The sequence below is a fragment of the Sus scrofa genome, chromosome 5, assembly GCF_054392235.1.
Source record: "Sus scrofa isolate SSC_HxYL_T2T_F1_AM1 chromosome 5, Sscrofa_HxYL_maternal_Yorkshire_Landrace_v2.0, whole genome shotgun sequence".
In the NCBI taxonomy this organism is placed as follows: Eukaryota; Metazoa; Chordata; class Mammalia; order Artiodactyla; family Suidae; genus Sus; species Sus scrofa.
In genome coordinates, this window is record NC_139387.1 from 88,987,875 (window position 1) to 89,002,789 (window position 14,915).

A 14,915-nucleotide genomic window follows, 5' to 3' on the forward strand; every position below is an offset into this window, starting at 1 on the left:
CTTCTGCCGTCTCCTCTTCCTCCTCCTTATGTGTTTGAGATACCAGGGGCTTCACTTCCTTCTTCGAATCTCAGTTTCCTTGTGCCTGCCTGTAGTGGATAGAATTGTTAGCCCCATTCTTCACTCCTCCTGCATTCACAACCTTGCTATGATTTCTTCCTGGGTGTAATGTACTTCCATACCTTTGGACATTGAGTTTGGCCCTATGGCTTGCTTTGGTCAATGGCATGTAGGCAGAAATAACAGTGTGCTAGTTCCAAAGTTAGGCCTTAAGAGGACTCTCATGTTTCCATTTACCCTCTCCTGGCTTTGTTATCACCAGAAGTTATCCCATGGGTATCTCTGAGGGTGGAGCATTGAGAGAGTCTCCCCACTTGCAGTAGCCTGAAGCTGAGCTGCCCTAACCTAGCTTAGAGACAGAGCTCTAACCCTCACTTAGAGACAGAGCTGCTTACCCAAGAACAGCCCAGATGAAAAATTACAGCTCAGATGGAAAACTTATAGCCAACCTACATGAGCAATTATAAATATTTTAAGCGGCATAATTTTAGAGTGATTTGTTATGCAGCAATTCTCACTGATACACTGACTTCCTTATACTGCCTGCCAATATCCCCTTCCTGAGCCATATACTTGGACATTCACTCACTACCTGCACCTCCTAGACTACCTGCATCCTGAGCATCCTGAAATAAGATACTGAGATTCTGTTTAGCTAAGAAGACCCCTCTTTTCTTCCCTGTAAGAGTGCAGGATAAAATGCCACGCTAGATACACAGTTTAATTTGCATTTCAAATTAATAAGTTTTAAGTATAAGTATATGCCAAGCAATATTTGCATATATTTATTTGAACTCAAATTTAACTGGGCATTGTGCATTTTTATTTGCTAAATCTGGCAACCCTAACCCTCCATTACTCACTCTGGGGGGCTTTGACAAAAGAAAGACCCCCCCATCTACCCCCAATACACACACACACACACACACACACACACACACACACACACACACACACACAGAGTTAGGGCTCAGGATCACTTAGCCTATCATTTCCATGGAAGAGTTATCTGCAATGAAAGTTTAGAGAAATTTTTTTTTTTTTTTTTTTTTTTTTTGTCTTTTGAGGGCCACACCCGGGCATGTGGAGGTTCCTAGGAGGCTAGGGATCTAATCGGAGCTGTAGCTGCCAGCCGACACCACAGCCACAGCAACGTGAGATCCGAGCTGCGTCTGCAACCTATACCACAGCTCATGGCATTTGCCGGATCCTTAACCCACTGAGAAAGGCCAGGGATCAAACTCAAGTCCCCATGGATGCTAGTCGGGTTCATTAACTGTTGAGCCACGATGGGAACTCCCAATTATTTATTTATTTATTTATGTATTATTTATTTATTTTTGATAAGACTGAAGTGATTGTCCTGTGAATTTTCTGTCTAAATTTCAAGACGCCGAGATGAGGGAAGGAAGGAGTTGTTTACTCTTCACATTCAGTTAACTGAATCAGTGGAAGGACTCCGTCTGTCTCTCCATAACTGTCTTAGTGAAAATCTGGCCATTCTCAACACATCAGAGGTGAGACATAGAGTTAAATACCAGCTGCCACGTATTGGGATTGCAAAGGGCTGCTTATCATTCCTCCAGTTCACAGAAGGACCCTATCTTTTATTGTCAATTTGATTAAAGGCTTCAGCTTCAAAATAAAATATGTGTCCAAGGGGCTTTCATTTTCCCTTTGATAAATGGACATAATTCACTTTTCTTTAATGTTATTCCAAAGACTGTTGTGTTACAATGGGGTTTTTGTGATGCCCCAAAAACATTTTTGAAACTGTTCTTATCTTTCCAGGCTCTTGCTAACAGCCACCACAGTGCTCTCTTGGGTATAAGTATGCCTGCTCTAGCAGAGGCTAGAGAAATAAGTTTATAGCCTCTGGAAGTTGGATCTCCTGGGCGGGAGGGAGAAAAGGTTGCATCTAAATTCATTTCCACAAAAGGCTTTATCAAATGACTGAAACCCAGCAGGCCAGGTAACTAGTTACAGATTCATCTTATGTCAGCATTTTGAGAGCACCAACTCAGTACCTAATGGTCCACAGACCAGTGGTTCTTCACCTTGACTGCACATTAGAATCACAGAGGGAGCATTTTTTAAAAAAACTATTCCCTGAGGCCCACCACTGGAGAGTCTAGCTCAACTGGTTTGGGATGGAGGCTCAGCATTAGTATTTTTTGTTTGTTTGTTTGTTTTAGGGCCACACCCGAGACATATGCGGGTTCCCAGTCTAGAGGTCAAACTGGAGCACAGCTGCTGGCCTACACCACAGCCACAGCAACACCAGATCCATCTGAGCCGCATCTGTGACCTACACCACAGCTCACGGCAATGTGGATACTTAACCCACTGAGCAAGGCCAGTAATCAAACCTTCAACGTCATGGTTCCTAGTCGGATTCATTTCCGCTGCACCACAATAGGAACTCCAGCATTAGTGTTTTTAAAGTCTCTTTAATGATTCTAAAGTGGAGGCAGCCGTAGGCAACACTGATCTATCAAATTGTGTTTATTCTCCTTGAGTATATGCATAACACTGGGGACTGCTCACTGTAAAGCAGCCTCTACCACCCCCTCCTCAAGCTTGGGCCTGTTTCATGCTCAATTTCATACCACGACAGGGCAGGACACCAGCAGGATGCAGGGGATTTTTGATTTTTATTGAGTTCTCTAAAAAGTGTACAATGCTGAGAACACTTCAGAAAATTAAACTCAACATCCCAAAACAATGATAGATATAATTTTAAAATCTTTGTTAAGTATTTAATGTATATAAAAGGAAAAGGAAAGCTAGACTAGTTCTGACTAGGAACTGTGATAAACTCTAGGCCCATACATGTTGCTGCAAATGGCATTATTTCATTCACTATTATGGCTGAGAAATATTCCATTGCATATATGTACCACATCTTTATCCATTCTGAGAACTTTTTTTCTGTAGCAAAATCCAATAACATTTCCATCCTTTTATAATATGATATTAATATGGTAAATTTCCTTTAATCTAACAGTGCCCTCTTACCCAAAGCCTAGCACATTTTTGTGTCTTTCTTTTGTTAGAAAAGAAACCAGTTTATTTGTCCTATAGAACTGCCTACATTCAAGTTGGCTGGTGGTATTCTTGTGTGCTGGGAAGCATTTAACATGCTCCTCCATCCTATTATTTCTTGAAAACTGGTGGGTAGATCGGGAAGCTTAACCAGTCTATTCTCCGTTTTTCTTTTTTCTTTTTTGGCAGGATGGCTTTATGGGGAGTGTATCAGACACCACCTTGCACCATCCAGGAGGCCTGAAATGTCTGAGTGCTCTATTTTAGTGATGTTAAGATCGCTCAGCTGATGTCACCCCAATCCTTCCATTCAACTTCTGCGTGACAGGATTTCAACACTGAGGGAAGCCACTCTGAGTTTATGATCCCTGCCTAGATTTTCTCATCTGTTCAAGGGAAGAAACAGGACCAAGGATGTTTAATGATTTGCTCAATATCATTTGTTTGTCAACAAATATTTATCAAGCCCTCCTCCCCCCCTGGAAGAATCCACTGCTCTTTCTATGTAAAATTTCATCACTGCTCCCCAGGTTTCCATGTGGCTCAGTTCTTAAAGAACTTGGTAACTATGAAAGCTGCCTGGAGCAGACCACAAGCCTCGGGAGGGTAGGGATCTCTATTTATTCTTCACAGAACTCCTGGACAGAGCATAGTTCCTGGCACAGAATAGGCAGCTGATAAAGGAAGAATGAATGAATGAAATGTTTGCTTAATTAATCTAATCAAAATATGCATGAACTTTTGGGGCACCTTTCCAAACATATGTTTCTCCATCTTCTTTACAAATATACCTCTTCACAAAAGAATTCCCAGATAGTTCTTATCAGGTTCTGTCCATGATTCCATCCCAATATGAATCTTAGATATTCGTAAAGATTGGTGTGATCTTTTGCCAAGTGCTTTTTCTGACAGATCTCACAAGGAGTCGAGGACTGGCTTTAATTTCCCCCAAAAGTTTTGAAGTATCTCACCTGGATGCTCTGTTGCCCTTCTCCAATTTCCAGAGAGCAGCCAGGGTGAAATTTTTCAAGTGCCATTCTGGTCATGCCATCCCACCACTGAAAAGCCTCCAATGTTCTTTCATGGTGCTTAGAACACAGCCCAGACTCCTGGCTGGGCCCCTCGAGTTCCTGCCCATCTTGCCTCATGGCCATCATCTCTCTCCAGCCTCATCTCTTAGCCTTCCTTAGCCCACACTGGCCTCCATTCATTCTGCTGAGCCCAGAACATGCAGCCCAGACCCACTCAAGGCCCTTGCACCTGCTTCTTCCTCTGCCTGGCCTGCTCCTTTGCAGCTCTTCCTGAGGACAGTTATCTTCCCCCTTTGGCTCTCTGATCCTACTTAGGATGGACCTCCTCTCCTTCCTGTCTATTCCATAACCCTGGGTATTTGCATCATAACACTGTCACTGGCTATACTGATCTTAGCTGTTTACTTTTCCCTCTTTATTATCCCCATTCTCCACTAGAATAGAATCTCCATGAAGACAATGCATTTATCATATTCACTACTCTAGTCTCAACAACCAGCACAGTGCTTGGAACAGAAAATGAGCTTGATAACTATTTATTGGGCAAATGAATCAAGGCAAACCATTAAAAGCCTGTGAATACAGAGTGCCTGAATCCTTGATCAGCCTGCCTGCTCCCCTCAACCTGGTCCTTACACCCCCGCACATAGCTAAGCCTTTTGACACACTATAGCTCAACTTGGCCACAGTCTCTGGGAAAGGTTGAAGTAGCCCTGATTTGCTTAGATCTCACATCAAATTCCCTTAATGTTAGGCCTTCTCCCACCTTGGACCCAAGATCTAACTCCCAAGATTGTTGTTTATTCTTGGACCTAAACATTCATATCATTTCTGAGGTCATACACAGACTCTGCCTTGTTTTCCCTGCTTCTCTGTCTGCCTCATCCCTCGTCACTCCCCTCCCACCCTACAAGTTAGAGCTGTGGTCCTTAGGCCAGGCCCTGTGCTGGAGCCATGCTGCTGCTGCTGACCTGGTGGGCCTCTTCTGGATGTGTCCCCATGTCTCCCATCAAAGTCTTTCCTATCCCCCTCCCCACAACCTTTGTCCAAAGCAGCCAACTGCCAGAAGATGGGCCAATGTTAAAGGCTGTCACACAGAGCAAGCAAATGTGGCCTGCCCCTCCTCCTCAGAACCGGGAAGGGTTCCCCAAGATCTTGAAAAGGAAGAGGAAGTGGTCTGTTGCTCTCATAAGCACTTCAAATGAAAAGAAATGTCAGCTATATCCTTTTTTTAGATTTCACATATGAGTGATATCATATGATGTTTGTCTCTCACTAACTTCATTTAGTATGATAATCTCTAGGTCCATCCCTGTTGTTTCAAATGGCATTATTTAATTCTTTTTTATGCTGAGTAATATTCCATTGTATGTATTACCATGTCTTATTATCCATTCCTCTGTCAATGGACATTTAGGTTGCTTCCACTTCTTGGCAACTGTAAATAGCACTGCTATGAACATTGGATGCATGTATCTTTTTGTATTATAGTTTTCTTTGAATACAGTTTTCTTTCTTTTCCCAGGATTGGGCTTGCTAGATCATGTAGTGAATTTATTTGCAGAACGGAAACAAACTTAGAGACTTTGAAAACAAACTTATGGTTACCAAAGGGGACAGGTAGGGGTGGGGGAATAAACGAGCAGTTTGGGATCAGCACATGCACACTGTGGTACATGGAATGACTGGCAACAGGGACCCGCTGTGTAGCACAGGGAACTATACCCAGTATTTTGTGATAATCTATGTGGGAGAAGAATCGGAAAAAGAAAGGAGGTGTATATATGTATCAATAAATCACTTTTTTTTGGAAGGAAGAAATGATCACAACATTGTAAATCAACTATGCTTCAGTAAAACGTTTTTAAAAGTTCAGAAAAAAGAGTAGTTCCTCAGTTACACGCACATACAAAAAGAACTGTCAGCATTTTAGATTCGAACTATTAAGTTGAACCACACGAAATCGCCAGTTTGCTACCTACCAAAAATAGAAGGTTTATATCACTCAGCCACAACATCTCTTGGCCTGCTTCTCCCACTCAGACATGGCACACAAAACTATTGTCAGCTGTCTTGGACTAATCTGGAGTGAAGAAAATATGGATCATAATTAAAGGGTGAAGTCCAGGTCCAAATTCTATGGAAGGGAAAGCCTTCCCAACCTGTGTGCTACTGCTTAGGATACTTGAAACCAAAGGATAAGGAGGGAATATTGGTTAATCACTCACTCCCTCAGCACAAGTGCATTCAGGCCCTACTGTATACTAGGCATTATGCCTTTAACCTAACATTCTCTTTACACTTTAAGTTTAGTCCCAGCCTTGCTCTTCCTTTTGAGGAAGGCCTTTGGGTTATGACAGAAATAGCACTGGTTTAGAGTCCAAAAAACCATGGTTCAGCTCCTAGGTGTGTTCTTAATTAGCCTGATAACCATGGGGGGAATTTCAGACCCTCTCTGAGTTTTCAGCTTCCTCATTGATAAATGGGTCTTAAAAAACCCCACACTGTACATTCAGGATGAAATAAGTTGATCCACATGGCAAATACACTTACTATGGGCAAGTTCCCTTCACTCCTCCTTTTTTCATAAACACTTGATTTGTTCTCAAGTTTCCTCAGAGAAGCTATGACCCCTGGTTTAAATAGGTTTGTTCAAGTTGGAGCAGACACATATTGGTTAATCACTCATATTAAGTGAGATAAAAGTCTGGGGCAAGGTTCATAGACACCAGGTTAAGAATTCCTGGTGGAAGTTTAGGCAATTCAATACTCAGAGGATGTGCCTGATCCCAAATGATCAATGTCTCTGTTTGCATTCTTGTTCTATTTTCAGATGTTTTATAAACACAGCAATATCAAAGAGCAATATCAGAGTTCTGCTGTCACACTGGACTTTGTCACTGCCCAGAGCCCTTGGCCAGTGTTTTCACTGATCATGACTAATTGTTGGCAAAGCTGCAAGGAGAAGTCATTCTCATATCCTGCTGGGGGAAGTGTAAATTGAGAACACCTTTTGGAAGACAATTTGACAGTCCAATTAAGAACCCAGAAATGTATATAAATTATATATTATAAGTTCACCATTAAGACTATCTTGTGAGAAAGTAATTCATCAGATGTTTGTTTATAAAATTTGGGGGGGGGATCCTCAATATCCAATCAGAGGCTTAATTAGATCAAGTACAGCTACCCATAAAATGGAATACAATTGGACCATCAGAAATATATGATAAAATGAGAAAGTGTCATCCATTGCTAAGTTAATAAATCTGATTATAAAGCATGGTAGTAATTTTTTTAACCAAATACACCAAAAGTTCAACAGTGGTTGTGTCTATGTGGAAAGATTATTGGTGAGTTTTGTCATCCTCTGTGTTTTCCATATTTTCCAAATTTTCTGCAATCTATGTGAAATACTTAAAATACTTTGAAAATTAGAGGATGGAGGAAAGGATGCATCTTTTTGTTTCTAAGTAGTTAATTCTAAGTAGTTAACAACTCTTTAAGTAGTACTTTACCAGATGGGAACAGAGCAGGGAGCAGGAAATTCTGAGGATGATGGAGACACGAATGGTCACTGTTATATCATGGTTATGAAAGATTTAGGGACCAACCTTGTTTCTATTTCCATGTTCTGTATTAGTACATGTTTAAAGGATGCTGATGTGAGTTCTCCAGGCTACATATAAAAAAATTGCCTTGGCCAGTTGCATTCAACTCAGGGAATAATACAATGGAATGTCAGGGCAGGCAGGAATCTTAGAAATCAATTCGTTTTACTCCATTTCTTAGATGAGGCCTCAGAGCTCAGAGGAGCCAAGTGATTCATCTTAGGCTGAAGAACTAGTCATGGCCTTATACATGGCACTATTTAGCAAGTATATTGGGGTTCATATGATGAATAGGGGAAGATTATCATAGATTAGAAAGACCCTTTACAAACCTATCCATTTGGAATAAGGTGGGATATAAAAAACAGGAACAAGACAAGAAGAAAAATGTGTTCGCCAGCATTCCACTTGAGGAGAGCACAGTGTTTGTTTCAAGGAATGTTATGATAAGCTTACTTGGACTAGAAACTGAGGCCTTGGGGCCATGAAATGGCTAGTGCCAAGGCTTCAGGAAGCCAGGCAGAACCCCTCTGCATAAGAGAGAACTGTATTTCTTCCTGAAAAAGGGAAGGATGGAGGGAGTTCCCATTGTGGCTCAGTGGGAACAAATCCGACAAGTATCCATGAGGATGTGGGTTTGATCCCTGGCCTCGCATCCGGCATTGCCATGAGCTGTGGTGTAGGTGGCAGATGAGGCTCAGATCCTATGTTTCTGTGACTATGGCATAGGTCGGCAGCCACAGCTCCAATTCAACTCCTAGCCTAGGAACTTCCATATGCCACAGGCGTGGCCCTAAAAAGAAAAAAAGGGGGGGGGGACGGGGGAAGGATGGAGAAAGAGGAAAGAGATGAGGAATACTGGTCATTAAATAATGGTGAATAGATGGTTTTATGTGAATTGTATGAAACATCTGATTTCTGTATCCAAGTTGGGGCAACCAATAGGCTGACTTCTCCCAACCAGTCCTAGTTTGCTTGAGGCATTCCCACTTTTATCAGTGATTGTCCAATATCCCAGGAACCGCTCAATGCTGAGTAAACCAGGGTAGGTGAACACCTTAGGGCAACATGTGCAATTATGGGAGCTTGAGACCTCATCTGACTTCTAGGTGCTAAAATACATTTTTACAAATCTAAGAGACTGTCAAACTTTAAAGAACATTGTCAAGTTTTGTAACAGGTTACATGAGCAAAATGAGAAAGAAAACATCTCTTCCCACATCCAGAGAATCTATAATTCTTCATAATCCACTTCCTAGGCTATAACATGCTTTAAATTACTTATGACTTATGAGAACCTAGAAAGAGTCTCTCTTGCTTGAAGACCAGGGATTAAATTCCTGCCCTGCCATTTGTGCAATTCACCAAATCTCTGTGAGAGATGCAGAAATCATATTTCCTGTAAATAAAACCTAACTTTCATATGTAAAATGGAGATAAATTCATACAACTTCAAAGTACTAAGGTTTAAATGAGCATTTCTTTTTCATTTTTAGATCCTACAAATGGGCTAATATTGAAAGTAGAAGAAAAGTAAAGAAAAAAACTCAACATCAAGGCTCTGGGCTAGAAACTGTCCCTAGCCCCATGGAAGCTGCCAGGTTTTCCTTTCCCAAGTTTTCTCTTTTCCAGAACAGATTATTTTTAGCAGGTACCTGTATATTTAACTACCTCCTCAGGTAATTTCAATGTATAGCCAAGGTCAAGAACCTTGAGTATAAAATATATGTGCTGCAATGGGTCTTAGACTGGATGGTTTGGGGCAAATGGAATGCAGACTACACTTTGGGAGAAGTTGCTATCATGGCAAAGAGCTCAGGTTTGGTTCTGAAATCAGGAAGACCTGGGTTGGAATTCCAGCTCTGCCTCTATGTAACTGGACAAATTACTTAACCTGATTCTCACTTTCCTTAGGCATAAATTGAGAATGAAAATAAAAACTTAGATGAGACGAGAAATGTTTAGAAGCCCAGAACATGGTACAGAGTTCATGAATAGTAAAAAATGGTCATTACCCTACTCCTTCTTTTTTGTCTTTTGTCTTTTCAGGGCCATACCCGCGGCATATGGAGGTTCCTAGGCTAGGAGTCTAATTGGATCTACAGCTGCCAGCCTACACCAGAGCCACAGCAATGCCAGATCCAAGCCACATCTGTGATCTACACCACAGCTCAAGCAACGCCGGATCCTTAACCCACTGAGCAAGGCCAGGGATCGAACCCACAACCTCATGGTTCCTAGTCAGATTTGTTTCCACTGAGCCACGACGGGAACTCCCCCCACTCCCCACTTCTTTTTAGTCACTTAATCCCCTGTGAGCCTCAACATCCTCAACCATAGAATGGAGTTCACTCAAGATCACCTCTAAGGTGCCTCTCAGTTCCAACTCTCTATGACTGAGTAGGATGTAAAGCAGGCATTGGCAAACTTTTTCTCTAATGGAACAAATAATGAAGGTTTTAGTCTTCGAAGGGCATACAGTTTCTATTGCATTAGACCCTGCTATTATAATGTGAAAGCAGCCATGGTTAATACCTAAATGGATGAGCATGGCATGGCTGTGTTTCAATAAAACTTTATCAACAAAAACAGGCAGTGGGCCAGATTTGACCCTGGGCTACAGTTTGTAGCACCCGTGGTGCAAAAGATAAAGTTTTTTCCACTCTGGTCATCAGAATGGCATCAGTGTCTCTTCTCTCAGGCACTACACTTTCAGAAAATACTAAGTCACAGGGTAGTTACCTAATATGCCTTAGGTGGGTTCTATTTCTCGAATTGGTGGTAATATCTCCTCCCATTATACTCACTGTTTGTACAATGAGACTTTGACACTCTTCTCATCAAGAGATGGGGACCATTTTTCCTAACTTTAGCTCTGGGAAAAATTATGACTGCAGCATGGTGACATTATGTGATTTTTGAGGAAAAAAAAAATTTTAAATGATACAGCTTCTACCTGGTTCTCCTAGGATACTTAACTTTGCAACCTAGACACTGTTTTGAGGAAGCCTGTGTCACCCTATGGAGAGGCCCACATGGAGAGAAACTGGCAGTCAGCACTGAATTACAAGTCATGTGAATAAAGCATCTTGGAAGTGGATCGTCCAACTCCAGACAAGCCAGCCCAACCAGGAGGCATATAGATGAAACATTCCTACTGAGCACTACCACAATGAAATAAATAATTGGTTTTACTTTAAGCCTTAATCTGGGATATGATATGTTATGGAACAAGAGACAAAGAAAATTTGATACTCAGAATGGAAATATAACTATATATATATATATGGCATTGACTTTGGGATTGGACAGTGGGAAGAACTGAAGAGAATGTTAGTGAAAGTCGAAAGGTTCTCAGGAGATATTAGAAAGAAAAGTGAATAAAATGTGATCTTGAGGAGGAAGGAGTTTCCATATTACGTAGTGGCAGAAAATTTGACAAGTCAAGCACCTGGGTTAGCATGGCCAATAGGAAATGTACCTAGTGAATTTGATGATTTAGCTAAGGGGGCTTCCAAAAAGAATATTGGAAATCACCTTGCTTCTTCTCACCACCTGTGACAAAATGTGAGAGGAGAGAGATAAGCTAGAGAATAAACTGTTACATACAAATGAGCCAGGATTTGCAGGGTTTGAAAAATAAAACTGTTTCTCATTTCCAGCCTTTCCAAGATTTTCAGATCTACAAATAGTTTCAAAACAAAGATGGGTGAATACAAGGTGTGACTTTAAATGCCTTTGTTAAGACTTTAGAAATATTTAAGCTGATGCCTCAGAGACCCTTTCCAGTAAAAGAACTACTAAGATATAAGGGGTGCATATCACTAATCCTCTCCATTATATGATAGTGCTTCAAAGAATCTTAAGGACAATGTCCTTCAGAAGACTTATTGGGGGCCAAAGATTAGCAACATGTCTGAAATAGGTTTGTGAATGTCACTTTTGTCTAATTAGGACGTCACTAATTTTGTCTAATGTGGATGTCACTTTTGTCGAATCAATATGATTCATAGAAAACCCACAAGGTGTTTATGATCATTTTTCTGGTGGAAGCAACTATACAACAGGGACAGCAACTATACAAAATGAAAAGAGATCTTTGGACCAGAATATGGACTAAGAATGTTACTCAGCTACAAACATGGGCTACAGGTTATGGATGATAAAGGATAATTTGGAAGCTAGAACCAAGTGTCTGAGCTGTGGAGAACTATTCCAGGGAGTAGAATAAGCCCTCATCAAGGAACTCAGAATTTGTGTCTGGCTGGATTCCAGAATTATTATGGCCCCCAACAGTTTTATGTTTCTTATTTTCCTCTCTCTTTGAATGGAAATGCCCATGAGGTTATTTGTTGCCCATCCCAAATTATATGTTGGGTGTGAGAAGAGTAAATAAGTTGCTTTAGTCACTGGTCTTCAAAATGGTACTCAAATGGCTTTACCCAAGGCCAGCATAGGATGAGACTTGGATCCTGGGAAAGGGGTGTGACTGTATTTCGCATAAAGGATAAATGTGAATTATTGTGCCAAAGGGTAGATTATGGAAGACTGTATTTTCTAAAACTAGCCATAAGAATAGCTCCAGTCTCACATAGCATTGTTTGCTCTCTATCACAATGTGATCTGTGACTATTGAGGTTAGGTCGTAAAAGGCGATACAGTTTCTGCCTAGTTATCCCGAAATGTTCATATTTGGAATCCAGGCACCACGTTGTGAGGAAGTCCAAACTCCCTGGTGGAGAGGGCTATGCTGAAATGGCCAGCTGTGTCACTGAGCCATCTCAGAAGCTGATCTTCCCAACTGAGATGAGCCACTCCAACTAATACCATATAAAGCAGAGACGAACTGCCCCCACTGAACCCTGTCCACCTTACAGACTTGTGCTATAAATAAGTGACTGTTACTTTAAAGTCATTAAATTTGGGGGTGGTATGTCACATAGCAACAGATAATTGTAATGCTTAGCAAATGATGGACTCACATTTGAACACTGGCATGCTAGCTCCAGAGTCCACATTTGCACTTGGTACAAAGTGCTGCATTGCCCAGATTCCCCATTGGGACTAAATGGCATATTAATTCCCAATGTTGGGAAAGTTTTCTATCAATAGCTCTCAGGCTTCTACAGTAATTTCCCTTGGCTAACAAGAGCCACTTTCCTCAAGTCATGACTCCCTCCAGGACATCCTGCATCCAATGTCTGGTTGATGCGAAGATATAAAATCTCGACTTCCTTACACCAACTTGGGCCAAGTCTGAAGGGCCACCCCAGCTTCAGAACTTTCTATAGGGTCATATAAGGCCTTGTTGCTGCTACACCACACACCCCAACTTCTCTCTTTTCCCCATTCGCTTCTTTCACTTCCTCTCCAGGTGCTGATCCTGAGACCTTCCCCAAAACCTCCTGCACGCAAATTCCCATTTCAGAATCTTACTGGGGAACCCAACCTGCAACACCATTCTTAAACAGTAAGGGTAGAATGAGATGTCTACAGAGGTGGGAAGCTGGAGGCATTCGGGTAGAGACACTTGATGGGAATAGGGTAGAGGGAAGTTAGTCTGTGTGAACAACTTTTATTGAATGTCTGTTGCATGGAATATAAAGATAAGGGGCTGTCTTTACCTAGCAAACTTTACCACCTAATAAAGGATATAGCTAAGGCAATATGAAATTACGATACAGTGTAACAAGTACTATAATAGAGAAGGATTCTAACAGGGCAGTGGGAAGCCAAAGGGCCAGGAAAGGTGTCTCTGAGCATGGAAATATAGGAGAACAAGAGCAGCACATAAAGATCCATAGGCACTGCTAAAAATATAAATGGACGGGGAGTGGTAAGTGATGTAGTTGGAAATGTTGGCAAGGGCTGGACCATGAAAGACGTTGAGTACCCTGGTTAGTGGAATGTATTTTACTATATAGGGTTTCAAGAAATGGATCATCAGAGTTATGGCCACATTCTAGAAAGATCACCATAGCCACATCTTGGCAGATGATTTTAAAAGTAGCAAGACTGGACTGGAGACAGGGAGAGCATGAAGGATTTGCTGTTGCAATGATCCAGATGAGAAATCATGATATTTTCTATTATTATTCAATAGCACTAACTAAGAGAAATGGGAATTCTGTACCTCTCCCCCAGCTCTCTGCCAAAGATTAAACCCTCTAATCTGGGCAGTCTATACTAAATGTGGCTGCCTGTACTGATTAAATTGAGCAATTAGCTGATTAATCCTCTCATCCATGGAGAGGCTGAGAAAGCAGAATAAACATCAGCAGTTCACCAGTTTCATAAGGAAATTAGTTCCTCTATCCCCCAGCACTCCAAAAAAGCACCAGTTCCTCAAAATGAAGATCTATGCTAATTAGAAACTTCTGTGACACGCTACTGCCCAGCCAAATGTTGAGACATTCCAGGTGCCCCCAAGGATAGTCTTCCCTGCCCAAGAGCGTCATGACCACTCAATAGACTCTCCCCAAGGATGAGAACATTTCTGCTGGCAATATATTATCAGAAACATCTAGTCCAGCTTGTGCCAGAATTTATTTGTTTGTGTTTGTCTTCAAAACATTCACCAGCCATCATTTCTTTGGTTCACAGGAAAGCAGAGACCTCTGAAAAATGCAACAAAGAAAGGAACCTGGAGGAGGTCACTCTTTCATGATTTTCTTGGAGTGGACATATCCCAATATGAGGGCACCTAAGAGCTCCAAGAAATTGCTGGAATCCTTTGAAATGCAATTCCCTTGGGATTAGAAGGTGAGGATGGAGGTAGTGGAAGAAGCTTCTATTTTGTTTTATTAACTACAATCTACACACACACAACTACAATTGACTTAAAATTTTAATTTCTTAAAATTTGTTCTACATGAACATATCTAAAACTTAAACATTACTGCAGATTATAATTTTAAAAAATGTTTCCCTTTCACTTTATCTGCCCTTTCTCTCATCCCAAATTTCCATGCCAGCGGAATCACTGTTTCCAATTTATTCTGGATTTTTCCAGTGATATTCTATGTATACGTAAGTATATACACTGCATGAATCACATCGCAAATTCCTTGCCCTCAAATCTTTGTCTCAGGGTTGACGTCTCAGAAAATCAATTAAAAGTTACCTTCCACAAAGGTTGTGATAATTTGCACTTCCACCAAGAATGTCT

General features: G+C 41.3%; 1 protein-coding gene across 5 annotated transcripts in view; it reads right to left on the bottom strand.

Moving 5' to 3' along the window:
* LOC110260784 (uncharacterized) overlaps window positions 1-14,915 on the bottom strand; it is a 566,816-nt gene that overhangs the window by 286,376 nt on the left and 265,525 nt on the right. For 3 of the 5 annotated variants that reach the window (XR_014804181.1, XR_014804179.1, XM_084957371.1), the window contains one exon: window positions 1-89. The exons of the other annotated variants lie outside the window; for them this stretch is intronic. The gene's annotated coding sequence lies outside the window, so the exon portion shown is untranslated. The remainder of the gene's footprint in view (window positions 90-14,915) is intronic. 5 annotated transcript variants of the gene reach the window in all.